Below are 12,752 nucleotides of genomic sequence, written 5' to 3'. Positions count from 1 at the left end.
TATATACTATGTTAAAGTTAAATACTTGCGAAATGTATTTATTTCGCTCGTAATATTTGTAAATGTTTGTAATGTAACGTAATGTTTTGTTTTTTATTGGCGATATGTAATGCATATGTTTTGTTAAACTGTAATGTAATGTATTATTTTGTTTTTTTTGGTAATTCGACGTACAAAAGGTGTTTGTTTAATTTTGAAGTGCTAAATGTGTTTTAATATATTGATGTAAGTTGTGTTTGCATTATCTTTTTGTGTGATGCTGAAGTAGTCGGATAATTTGTTATTGACGTACTTGAAGTATGAAATGAAACTTTGTGTCTTTGCTGACTGTAGTATTCTTAGCAATGTATGAACGACATGTACAGTGAAGTAATGTATTTTTCGTTTGCTTTTTGTGACTGAATAGTTCTATGTTCGTAATATGTTTCTTATATTCGAACTAATTCCGTCTGAATAACTGCTATTGTGTTATGCGTATCTCTTTTTGTGTAACTGTCGACTATTGTATTCAATGCGTCCCATTTTCCGGATGAATCGTTCATGTTTATTGCCCTCCGAAAAATTAGACTGTTTCCGAATAGTTGTTTTTTCGTCATATTTTCTTTATATTAGATGGAATTCCGTGTGAAGAAGTGCTATTGTTGTATGCGTCGGGTTTTTTGTGTAACTGTTGACTATTGTCTTTAATCCGTCCCATTCTCCGGATGAATAGTGCTTGTTTATTGCCCCACGAAAAAGTTGCCTGTTTCACTTGTGTCTTTGTACATCCTCGTCCTCGCTTCCTGCCACATATTTGTATTTGTTTCCTTTGTGTAATATTGTTGTAATATCGTACGAATTAGATTTACTTTTTGGTCCGAAGCCTGATTAACATCCTTGCATCCTTTTAGGTCAATTATGTTAAGTTTTTTTTGTGTCTAACGTATCTGATGCAGTACTCCGTCGACCCCCTTGTTTTCCGTTCAGAAATTTCTTTATGTGTATGAAAATGGCCTAACATTCCTAAAATTGCAGAGTGGGTGAATGCTGCAGAGTGGGTGAATGCTGCTGAGTGGGTGAATGATGCAGATTGGGTGAATGATGGAGATTGGGTGAATAATGGAGATTGGGTGAATGATGGAGATTGGGTGAATGATGGAGATTGGGTGAATGATGGAGATTGGGTGAATGATGGAGATTGGGTGAATGATGGTTATTGGGTGAATGATGGTGAGTGGGTGAATGATGGTGAGTGGGTGAATGATGCAGAGTTTGTGAAAGATGGATAGTGTGTGAATGATGGATAGTGTGTGAATGATGGAGAGGCAGAGTGCTGTTGCGTTTTTGAGGGTCAGTGTGTGTAACTGAGGGTGAGTCGTTGAGGGTGAGTGAGGGTGATGTTGAGTGAAGGTGAGGGTGAGGTGTTGAATGTTATTGAGGGTGAGGGTGAGGTGTTGAGGGTGAGTGAGTGTGAGTGATAGTGAGGGTGAGTGAGGGAGTGTCATTGAGGGTGATGTTTTGAGGGTGAGGGGGGGGAGGTGTTGAGAGTGACTGAGGGTGAGGTGTTAAGGGTGAGTGAGTGTGAGGTGTTGAGGGTGAGTGAGGATGAGTGAGGGTGAGTGAGGTGTTAAGGATGAGATGTTGAGGGTGAGTGATGGTGATGTTGAGTGTAGATGAGGGTGATGTGTTGAGTGTGAGTGAGGGTGAGGGTAAGGTGTTGTGGGTGAGTGAGGGTAAGGTGTTGAGGGTGAGTGAAAGTAATGTGTTGAGTGTGAGTGAGGGTGAGATGTTGATGGTGGGTGTGGGTGAGGAGTTGAGGGTGAGTGAGGATGAGGGGTGAATGAGTAGTTGAGGATGAGGTGTTGAGGGTGAGTGATGTTGAGGGTGAGTTAGTGTTACGGGATGATGGTGTGATGGTGAGGGTGAATGATGGTGGGCAAGTGTGAGTCTGTGAGACTTTTTGAGAATGTGTGTGGGTGTGTGCGGATGTGTGATTGTTTGTGAGGGCGTGTGTGTGTGAGGGTGGGGGTGTGTGAGTGTTGGAGCATGTGCAGGTGTTTTTTAGTGGTCATGAAGGTGAGTGTGGGTGAGGGTGGGTGAGTGTGAAAGAGGGTGAGGTGTTGAGGGTGAGTGAGCGTGAGTGAATTTGAGGGTGATAGTGAGTGTAGATGAGTGTGAAGTGTTGAGGGTGAGTGAGGGTGAGGCTAAGGTGTTGTGGGTGAGTGGGGGTGAGGTGTTGAGGGTTATTGAGGGTGAGTTGTTGAGGGTGATTGAAGTTGAGCGTGATTGCGGGTGAGATGTTGAGTGTGTGTGACTGAGGGTGAGGGCTTGATGTTGAGTGAGGGTGAGTGATGGTGAGGGTGAGTGAGGGTGTGGAATTGTGGGTGAGGTGTTGAGGGTGAAGTTAGTGAGGGTGAGGTGGTGAGGGTCTGAGGGTGAATGAGGGTGAGGTGTTGAGGGTGAGTGAGGGTGATGTAGTGAGGTCGCACTCTGATGTTTATTTTTAGTCTGACTTGGCTTAGTCTTGTGTTTTTTGGACCCGTATGTGACTTTTATCGCCGCGATGCATTTTTTTTTGTTTGTTTCTTGTTGTAGGGAAAATTATTATGTATGCACTGTTTATGTTCTCTTTGTGTGTTTTCTTTTTTATATTTTCTTCATTTCAGGGAATGAGCTGCTACGATCGACAGGTAATGACAATTTAATTTCCATATTATTAAAGAGTGTCTTTGTGACTTTTATCCTTTTGTTTATGCATTTGCTTATTGTAAAGCTAATGTAATTATAGTTTTACGTCTCTCTGCTCGCATTTACTTTCTGCCTGGCTTCTTGCATTAGAGTGTTTTTTTTATTTTATCAATGGCTGCTATTTCGGTGTATTTGTTGCCATGGATTGAGTTCCGTTTTGCCGTACGTGTTTTTTGGTCGCACTTGGCTTGTATTTAGTATTTTTCTCTTCCAAGGGATCCCTGAAGTCCATTTCTGCAGCACGCAGCAATCGCACATTATTAACATTCGGCACCCCCACAGTACCATTGAGCAACATCACATTATCACTCGTGCCCACTAGAGCCGTATTTAGTACACCCCCAGTGTCATTTAGATATAGTACTGCAGTACTGTACAGCAGCAAAGCATGCTTCTTTTGCTGTAATTGTGTGTGGAAGGTAAAAAAAGTTGTCCTAAAGCGTGCACTTCTGGCTGGTGGTGTGTGTGACTGTTGAAAGCGTGGACTGATGCCTGTTTGTGTGCGTGTATGCATTGTGAAAGGATGCACTGCTGACTGATGTGTGTGTACGCCTGGTGAAAGTGCCCATTGCTATCTATTGGTGTATGTGCCTGTTAAAAGAGCACATGTTTTGATTGTATGACATTTGCCTGCTGAGTAATGCTGTAGTGGTAATGAGTGGTGCTGTGGTGGTAAATGTTTGTGTGTGGTTGTAGTGTGATAGTGTGTTCTTGTTGAATGATACTGTTTTGTTGGTGTAGAGTGATGTTGGTGTGTTGCTGAGTGATGTTAGTGTGGTGCTTAGTAATGCTGTTGTTGTGATGTGTTGTGAAGTTGAGCGTGATTGCGGGTGAGATGTTGAGGGTGAGTGTGTGTGACTGAGGGTGAGGGCTTGATGTTGAGTGAGGGTGAGTGATGGTGAGGGTGAGTGAGGGTGTGGAATTGTGGGTGAGGTGTTGAGGGTGAAGTTAGTGAGGGTGAGGTGTTGAGGGTGAGGGTCTGAGGGTGAATGAGGGTGAGGTGTTGAGGGTGAGTGAGGGTGATGTAGTGAGGTCGCACTCTGATGTTTATTTTTTGTCTGACTTGGCTTAGTCTTGTGTTTTTTGGACCCGTATGTGTCTTTTTTTCGCCGCGATGCATTTTTTTTTGTTTGTTTATTGTTGTAGGGAAAAGTATTATGTATGCACTGTTTATGTTCTCTTTGTGTGTTTTCTTTTTTTTATTTTGTTCATTTCAGGGAATGAGCTGCTACGATCGACAGGTAATGACAATTTAATTTTCATAATATTAAAGAGTGTCTTTGTGACTTTTATACTTTTGTTTATGCATTTGCTTATTGTAAAGCTAATGTAATTATTGTTTTAGGTCTCTCTGCTCGCATTTACTTTCTGGCTGGCTTCTTGCATTAGATTTTTTTTTTTATTTTATCAATGGCTGCTATTTTGGTGTATTTGTTGCCATGGATTGAGTTCCGTTTTGCCGTACGTTTTTTTTGGTCGCACTTGGCTTGTATTTAGTATTTTTCTCTTCCAAGGGATCCCTGAAGTCCATTTCTGCAGCACGCAGCAATCGCACATTATTAACATTCGGCGCCCCCACAGTACCATTGAGCAACATCACATTATCACTCTTGCCCACTAGAGCCGTATTTAGTACACCCCCAGTGTCATTTAGATATAGTACTGCAGTACTGTACAGCAGCAAAGCATGCTTCTTTTGCTGTAATTGTGTGTGGAACGTAAAAAAAGTTGTCCTAAAGCGTGCACTTCTGGCTGATGGTGTGTGTGACTGTTGAAAGCGTGGACTGATGCCTGTTTGTGTGCGTGTATGCATGGTGAAAGGATGCGCTGCTGACTGACGTGTGTGTACGCCTGTTGAAAGTGCCCATTGCTATCTATTGGTGTATGTGCCTGTTAAAAGAGCACATGTTTTGATTGTATGACATTTGCCTGCTGAGTAATGCTGTAGTGGTAATGAGTGGTGCTGTGGTGGTAAATGTTTGTGTGTGGTTGTAGTGTGATAGTGTGTTTTTGTTGAATGATACTGTTTTGTTGGTGTAGAGTGATGTTGGTGTGTTGCTGAGTGATGTTAGTGTGGTGCTTAGTAATGCTGTTGTTGTGATGTGTTGTTCTGTGCTAGTGATGAGTGGTGCTGTGTTGGTGTTTAATAATTACCAGCACAGCATATCTCAGCACCACAACAGTTGCACTTCTCCCAACAAGGGCATCACTGATGTCCACGAATGCAACACGCAGCAATTCCACTTTATCATTCTGCACCCCCACAGTACCATTGAGCAACAATACAGCATCACTCTGCACCACCACAGCCCCATTTAGCTCCCGAACAGTCTCATTCATACATACTACAGCAGTACTGATGACTGTTGTGTATATACACCTGGTGATAGAGTCCATTGATAGGTGTGTGTGTGCTTCTTAAAAGAATCCATTTTTTTATTGTATGAAGTTTGTCTGCTGAGTAATGCTGTAGTGGTGATGAGTGGTGCTGTTGTGGTAAGTGTTTTTGTGTGTAGTTGTAGTGTGATAGTGTGTTGTTGTTGAATGATGCTGTTGTGGTGGGGCAGAGTGATGTTGGTGTGTTGCTGAGTGATGTTAGTGTGGTGCTTAGTAATGCTGTTGTTGTGATGTGTTTTTCTGTGCTAGTGATGAGTGGTGCTGTGTTGGTGTTTAATAATTACCACTACAGCATAACTCATCACCCCAACAGTTGCACTTCTCCCAACAACGCCATCACTGATGTCCACGAATGCAACACGCAGCAATACCACTTTTTCTTTCTGCACCCCCACAGTACCATTGAGCAACAACTCAGCATCACCATGCACTACCACATCCGTCTTTCGCACAACAACAGTCTCATTTATACCTACTACAGCAGTACTGATGACTGTTATGTGTGTATGCCTGGTGAAAGTGCCCATTGATAGCTGTTGTTGTGTGTGTGACTGTTAAAAGCGTACAAGTTTTTATTGTATGACCTTTGTCTGCTGAGTCATGCTGTGGTGGTGATGAGTGGTGCTGTGGTGGTAAGTGTTTGTGTGGTTGTAGTGTGATAGTGTGTTGATGGTGAGTGTGGGTGAGGTGTTGAGGGTGAGGGGATGATGGTGTGAGGGTGACGGTGTGAGGGTGAGGGTGAGTGATTGTTGGCGAGGGTGAGGCTCTGAGGCTTATTGAGAATGTGAGTGGGTGTGCGAGGATGTGTGAGACTGTGTGAGTGTGTGAGTGTGGATGTGTGTGAGGGTGGGGGTGTGTGAGCGTGTGGGCATGTGAGTGTGTGGTAGAGGTCATGAGGTTGAGTGAGGGTGTGTGAGGGTGTGAGGGTGAGTGAGGATGTGTGATGTTGAGGGTGTGAAGGTGTGTGAAGGTGGGGGTGGGTGAGGGTGCCTGAGTGTGATTGAGGGTGAAGCGTTGAGGGTGAGTGAGGGTGAGGTGTTGAGGCTCAGTGAGGGTGAGGGTGGGTGAGCGTTAGTGAGTGAGGGTGATTGAGTTGATGAGGGTGAGGTGTTGAGGTTGAGTGAGGGTGATGTGTTGTGGGTGAGTCAGGGTGAGTAGTTGAGGGTGAGTGAGGGTGAGGGTGAGGTGATGAGGGTGAGGGCCTGAGGGTGAGTGAGGGAGGCTGATTGTGGGTGAGGTTTTGAGGTTGCGGGTGAGTAAGGGTGAGGTGTTGAGGGTGAGGGGCTGAGGGTGAATGAGGGTGAGGTGTTGAGGGTGAATGAGTGTGAGGGTGAGTGAAGTTGAGGGTGATGTTTTGTGGGTGAGTGCGGGTGAGTGATGGTGAATGACGTTGAGGGTGATTGAGGGTGAGTGGATGATATTGTGAGGGTAACGGTGTGAGGGTGAGGGTGAGTGATTGTGGGTGAGGGTGAGGGTGTGAGTCTTATTGAGAATGTGTGTGGGTGTGTGAGGATGTGTGAGTGTGGGTGTGTGTAAGGGTGGGGGGTGTGTGAGGGTGGGGGCATGTGAGGGTGTGGTTGAAGTCATGATGTTGAGTGAGGGTGTGTGAGGGTGAGTGAGGATTTGTTATGTTGAGGGTGTGAATGTGTGTGAGGGTGGGGGTGGGTAAGGGTGCGTGAGTCTGATTGAGGGAGAAGCGTAGAGGGTCAGTGAGGGTGAGGTGTTGAGGCTGAGTGAGGGTGAGACTTGTTGAGCGTTAGTGAGTGAGGGTGATTGAGTTGTTGAGGGTGATGTGTTGAAGTTGAGTGAGGGTGATGTGTTGTGGGTGAGTGAGGGTGATTGGGTGAGTGAGGGTGAGTTGTTGAGGGTGAGGGGCTGAGTGTGAGTGAGGGATAGTTATTGTGTTGAGGTTTTGAGGGTGAGGGTGAGTGAGGGTGAGTTGTTGAGGGTGAGGGGCTGAGTGTGAGTGAGGGATAGTTATTTTTTTGAGGTGTTGAGGGTGAGGGTGAGTAAGGGTGAGGTGTTGAGGGTGAGGGGCTGAGGGTGAATGAGGGTGAGGTGTTGAGGGTCAGTGAGTGTGAGGTCTTGAGGGTGAGTGAGGATGAGTGAGAGTGAGTGAGTGCGGTGTTGAGGGTGAGGTGTTGAGGGTGAATGAGGGTGAAGGTGAGTGAAGGTGAGGGTGAGGTGTTGAGTGTGAGTGTGAGTGCGGGTGAGTGAGAGTGAGGGTAAGGTGTTGTGGGTGAGTGAGGGTAAGGTGTTGTGGTGAGTGAGGTTGAGGTGTTGAGGGTGAGTGAGTTGTTGAGGGTGAGGTGTTGATGTTGGGTGAGGTGTTGAGGGTGAGTGATTGTGAGTTGTTGAGGGTGAGTGAGGGTGAGGGTGAGTGAGCATGAGGTGTTGAGGAAGAGGGGCTGAGGGCGAGTGAGTTGGTGAGGGTGAGTGAGGGTGAGGTATTGAGGGTGAGTGAGGGTGAGGTATTGAGGGTGAGTGAGGGTGTTTTTTTGAGGGTGAGTGAGGGTGAGTTGTTAAGGGTGAGTGAGGGTGAGGTGCTGAGGGTGAGTGAGGTTGAGTGAATGGGAGTGAGGGTGACTGAGGGTGTGATTGGCATATGTGAGTCTCGATCATGTGTTAATGTTGATTATATTGTAAAATTTGTTTTTTTTAGTATGTGTATACGTTTGTAAAAGTATTTAGTGTATGTACTTAAAATGTGTTTGATTTCTGTTCTAGTAAAGGGTATTACGTAATGTATTCCCTTTACGTTTGTTACGTAAGGGATGTTAGCGTTCTATTTTTTTGTTGATGGTGATGTAATGTTGAGCGTTACGTAATTTTTAGCCAATCGCAGCTCTACGTTGTGTGACGTAGCGTTGCATTTGACGTGCGTCAACGGGGCGTTTTCTACATTGGTGTGAATGTTCGTGCGGTAAAGGTGTGTTATTCCTCCGTGGTTGTTGCTGCGTCGTCTGACTGGTAAGATGTACATTTTTTAACATTGAGTACATGAATTTGAATGTATTAATACTTGTGTGTATATACGTATTATTAATAATGTTTTATTAGCATGTATGAGTGTTTTATTTGTATTGCGCCTTGTGTATTATTGATTTTTGAGTTACAATATCCTTTAGTACTGTTCTAAAAGATATATGTTTGAAAAATGGGTTTCTTTCGAAATGTTACATAAAGCAATGTTTATTTTTGTATGTGTTATGTCTTTGAAATTGCGTCCGTTGTTATTTCGCGCTCACTTTCTTTGTGTTTTGAATTTTTTTTGATCTTTATGCGAATGTTGGCTCGTGTTTAAGTTGATTGTTCGGGATGCATTGACTAATCTTTGCTAGTGTCTTCCTGGTATGTAGTTTCAGTAGTTTCGTTTCGCCTGAGGTGGCACTGTGATGTTTATTTTTCCTCTGACTTAGCTTTTTCTTGTGTCATTTGTACCCGTATGTGACTTGTTTCGCCGCTATTCATTTATTTTGTTTGTTGCTTGTTGTAGTTAAAAGTATTATGTATGCACTGTGTATGTTCTCTTTTTTGTGTGTTTTTTTTATATTTTCTACATTTCAGGGAATGAGCTGCTACGATCGACAGGTAATGACAATTTTATTTTCATATTATGAAAGAGTGCCTTTGTGAGTTCTTATACTTTTGTTTATGCATTTCCTTTTATTGCTGTTAATGTAATTATTGTTTTCGGTCTTGCTTTGCTCGCACGTATTTTCTGTCTGGCTCCTCTCATTAGAGTGTGTTTAGTATTTTATCAATGGCTGCTATTTAGTTTTATTCTTTGGCATGGATTGAGTTCCGTTTTGCCGTACGTGTTTTTCGGTCGCACTTGCCTTGTGTGTAGTAATTTTCTCTTGCACGGCATCCCTTATGTCCATTTCGGCAGCAATAGCACATTATTAACATTCGGCACCCCCACACTACAATTGAGCAACATGAGATCATCACTCTTTGCCACTAGAGCCGTATTTAGAACCCCCCCAGTCTCATTTAGACATAGAACTGCAGTACTGTACAGCACCAAAGCATGCTTGTATAGCTGTAATTGTGTGTGCAACGTACAAAAAGTTGTTCTAAAGCGTGCACTTCGGGCTGGTGGTGTGTGTGACTGTTGAAAGCGTGGATTGATGGCTGTTTGTGTGGGTGTATGCATGGTGAAAGGATGCACTGATGACTGTTGTGTGTGTACGCCTTGTGAAAGTGTCCATTGCTAGCTATTAGTGTGTGTGCCTGTTAAAAGCGCACATGTTTGGATTGTATGTCGTTTGTCTGCTGAGTAATGCTGTAGTGGTAATGAGTGGTGCTGTGGTGGTAAGTGTTTGTGTGTGGTTGTAGTGTGATAGTGTGTTGATGGTGAGTGAGGGTGAGGTGTTGAGGGTGAGGGGATGATGGTGTGAGGGTGACGGTGTGAGGGTCAGGGTGAGTGATTGTTGGCGAGCGTGAGGCTATGAGGCTTATTGAGAATGTGAGTGGGTGTGCGAGGATGTGTGAGAGTGTGGGAGTGTGGATGTGTGTGAGGGTGGGGGTGTGTGAGCGTGTGGGCATGTGAGTGTGTGGTGCTTAGTAATGCTGTAGTTGTGATGTGGTGTTCTGTGCTAGTGATGAGTGGTGCTGTGTTGGTGTTTAATAATTACCACCACAGCATAACTCAGCACCACAACAGTTGCACTTCTCCCAACAATGGCATCACTGATGTCCACGAATGCAACATGCAGCAATACCACTTTATCTTTCTGCAGCCCCACAGTACCATTGAGCAACAACACTGCATCACTCTGCACTTCCACATCCGTATTTTGCACACCAACAGTCTCATTTAGACATAGTACTGCAGTACTGATGACTGTTGTGTGTGTATGCCTGGTGAAAGTGGCCATTGATAGCTGTTGTTGTGTGTGTGACTGTTAAAAGCGTACATGTTTTTATTGTATGACCTTTGTTTGCTGCAGTGGTGATGAGTGGTGCTGTGGTGGTAATTGTTTTTTTGTGTGGTTGTAGTGTGATAGTGTGTTGAGGGTGAGTGAGGGTGAGGTGTTGAGGGTGAGTGAGGGTGAGGCGTTGAGGGTGAGTGAGATTGAGGGTGAGTCAGTGTGAGGCGTTGAGGGTGGGTGAGGCTATGAGGGTGAGTGAGGCGTTGAGGGTGAGTGAGGGTGAGGTGTTGAGGGTGATTGAGGATGAGTGAGAGTGAGGGTAAGTAAGGGGTTGAGGGGGAGGTGTTGAGCGTGTTCGAAGTGGTGTTGTGGTGGTAAGTGTTTGTGTGTGGTTGTAGTGTGATAGTGTGTTGAGGGTGAGTGAGTATGAGGGTGAGTGAGGGTGAGAGTGAGTGAGAATGAGGGGGAGGTGTTGAGGGTGAGTGAGGATGAGTGAGGGTGAGGAGTTGAGGGTGAGTGAGGGTGAGGGGCTGAGGGTGAGTGAGGTGTTGAGGGTGAGGTGTTGAGTGTGATTGAGGATGAGTGAGAGTGAGGGTGAGTGATGTGTTGAGGTTGACTGAGGGTGAGGCGTTGAGGGTGAGTGAGGGTGAGGTGTTGAGGCTGAGGGTGAGGAGCTGAGGGTGAGTGTGGGTGAGGCGTTGAGGGTGAGGCGTTGAGGGTGAGTGAGAGTGAGGTGCTGAGGGTGAGGGTGTGAGGGTGAGTGTGGGTGAGGCGTTGAGGGTGAGTGAGGGTGAGGTGTTGAGGGTGATTGAGGATGAGTGAGAGTGAGTGTGAGTGAGGAGTTAAGGGTGAGGTGTTTAGGGTGAGTGAAGTGTTGCTGTGGTGGTAAGTGTTTGTTTGTAGTTGTAGTGTGATAGTGTGTTGACGGTGAGTGAGGGTGAATGAGGGTGATGTTTTGAGGGTGAGTGAGGGTGAGTGAGTATGAGAGTGAGGTGTTGAGGGTGAGGTGTTGAGGGTGATTGATGATGAGTGAGATTGAGGGTGAGTGAGGAGTTAAGGTTGAGGTGTTGAGGGTGAGTGAAGTGTTGCTGTGGTGGTAAGTATTTGTTTGTTGTTGTAGTGTGATAGTGTGTTGACGGTGAGTGAGGGTGAATGAGGGTGAGGTGTTGAGGGTGAGTGAGTATGAGGGTGAGGTGTTGATGGTGAGTTGTTGAGGGTGAGTGAGGATGAGTGTGGGTGAGGTGTTGAGGGTGAGGAGTTGAGGGTGAGTGAGGGTGAGGGACTGAGGGTGAGTGAGGTATTGAGGGTGAGGTGTTGAGAGTATTGAGGATGAGTGAGAGTGAGGGTGAGTGATGTGTTGATGATGAGTTGTTGAGTGTGAGTGAGGGTGAGGTGTTGAGGGTGAGTGAGGGTGACGTGTTGAAGCTGAGGGTGAGGGGCTGAGGGTGAGTGTTGGTGAGGCGTTGAGGGTGATGTGTTGAGGGTGATTGAGGATGGTTAAGAGTAAGGGTGAGTGAGGGGTTATGGGTGAGGTGTTGAGTGTGAGTGAAGTGTTACTGTGGTTGTAAGTGTTTGTGTGTTGTTTTAGTGTGATAGTATGTTGAGGATGAGTGAGGGTGAGTGAGGATGAGTGAGGGTGAGTGAGGGTGAGGTGTTGAGTGTGATTGAGGGTGAGGTGTTGAGGGTGAGTGAGGGTGAGGGGCTGAGTGTTATTGAGGAGTTGAGGCTGAGTGTGGTTGAGGTGTTGTGTGTTATTGAGGATGAGTGAGAGTGAGTGTGAGTGAGAGTTTAAGGGTGAGGTGTTGAGGTTGAGTGAAGTGGTGCAGTGGTGGTAAGTGTTTGTGTGTTGTTTTAGTGTGATAGTGTGTTGAGGGTAAGTGTGGTTGAGGGTAATTGAGGCAGATGTGTTGAGGGTGAGTGAGGATGAAGTGTTGAGTGTGAGTGAGGATGACGGTGATTGAGGGTGAGGTGGTGAGGGTGAGGGGCTGAAGGTGAGTGAGGGGCTGAGGGTGAGTGAGGGTGAGGCGTTGAGGGTGAGTGAGGGAGAGGTGTTGAGAGTGAGGGTGATTGAGGGTTTGAGGGTGCGGTGTTGAGGGTGAGTGAGGGTGAGTGAGGGTGAGGTGTTGATGGTGAGTGAAGGTGGGTGAGGGTGATGGTGATGTGTTGAGTGTGATTGAGGGTGAGGTGTTGAGGGTGAGTGAGGGTGAGGGGCTGAGTGTTATTGAGGAGTTGAGGCTGAGTGTGGTTGAGGTGTTGTGTGTTATTGAGGATGAGTGAGAGTGAGTGTGAGTGAGAGTTTAAGGGTGAGGTGTTGAGGTTGAGTGAAGTGGTGCAGTGGTGGTAAGTGTTTGTGTGTTGTTTTAGTGTGATAGTATGTTGAGGGTAAGTGTGGTTGAGGGTAATTGAGGCAGATGTGTTGAGGGTGAGTGAGGATGAAGTGTTGAGTGTGAGTGAGGATGACGGTGATTGAGGGTGAGGTGGTGAGGGTGAGGGGCTGAAGGTGAGTGAGGGGCTGAGGGTGAGTGAGGGTGAGGCGTTGAGGGTGAGTGAGGGAGAGGTGTTGAGAGTGAGGGTGATTGAGGGTTTGAGGGTGCGGTGTTGAGGGTGAGTGAGGGTGAGTGAGGGTGAGGTGTTGATGGTGAGTGAAGGTGGGTGAGGGTGATGGTGATGTGTTGAGGGTGAGTGAGGGTGAGGTGTTGAGGGAGAGTGAGGGTGAGGTGTTGAGGGTGAGTGAGTGTAATTGAGGGTGGG

The sequence above is a fragment of the Lissotriton vulgaris genome, chromosome 7 (genome assembly GCF_964263255.1).
Source record: "Lissotriton vulgaris chromosome 7, aLisVul1.2, whole genome shotgun sequence".
Lineage (NCBI taxonomy): Eukaryota > Metazoa > Chordata > Amphibia > Caudata > Salamandridae > Lissotriton > Lissotriton vulgaris.
This window is presented reverse-complemented; position numbering follows the sequence as displayed.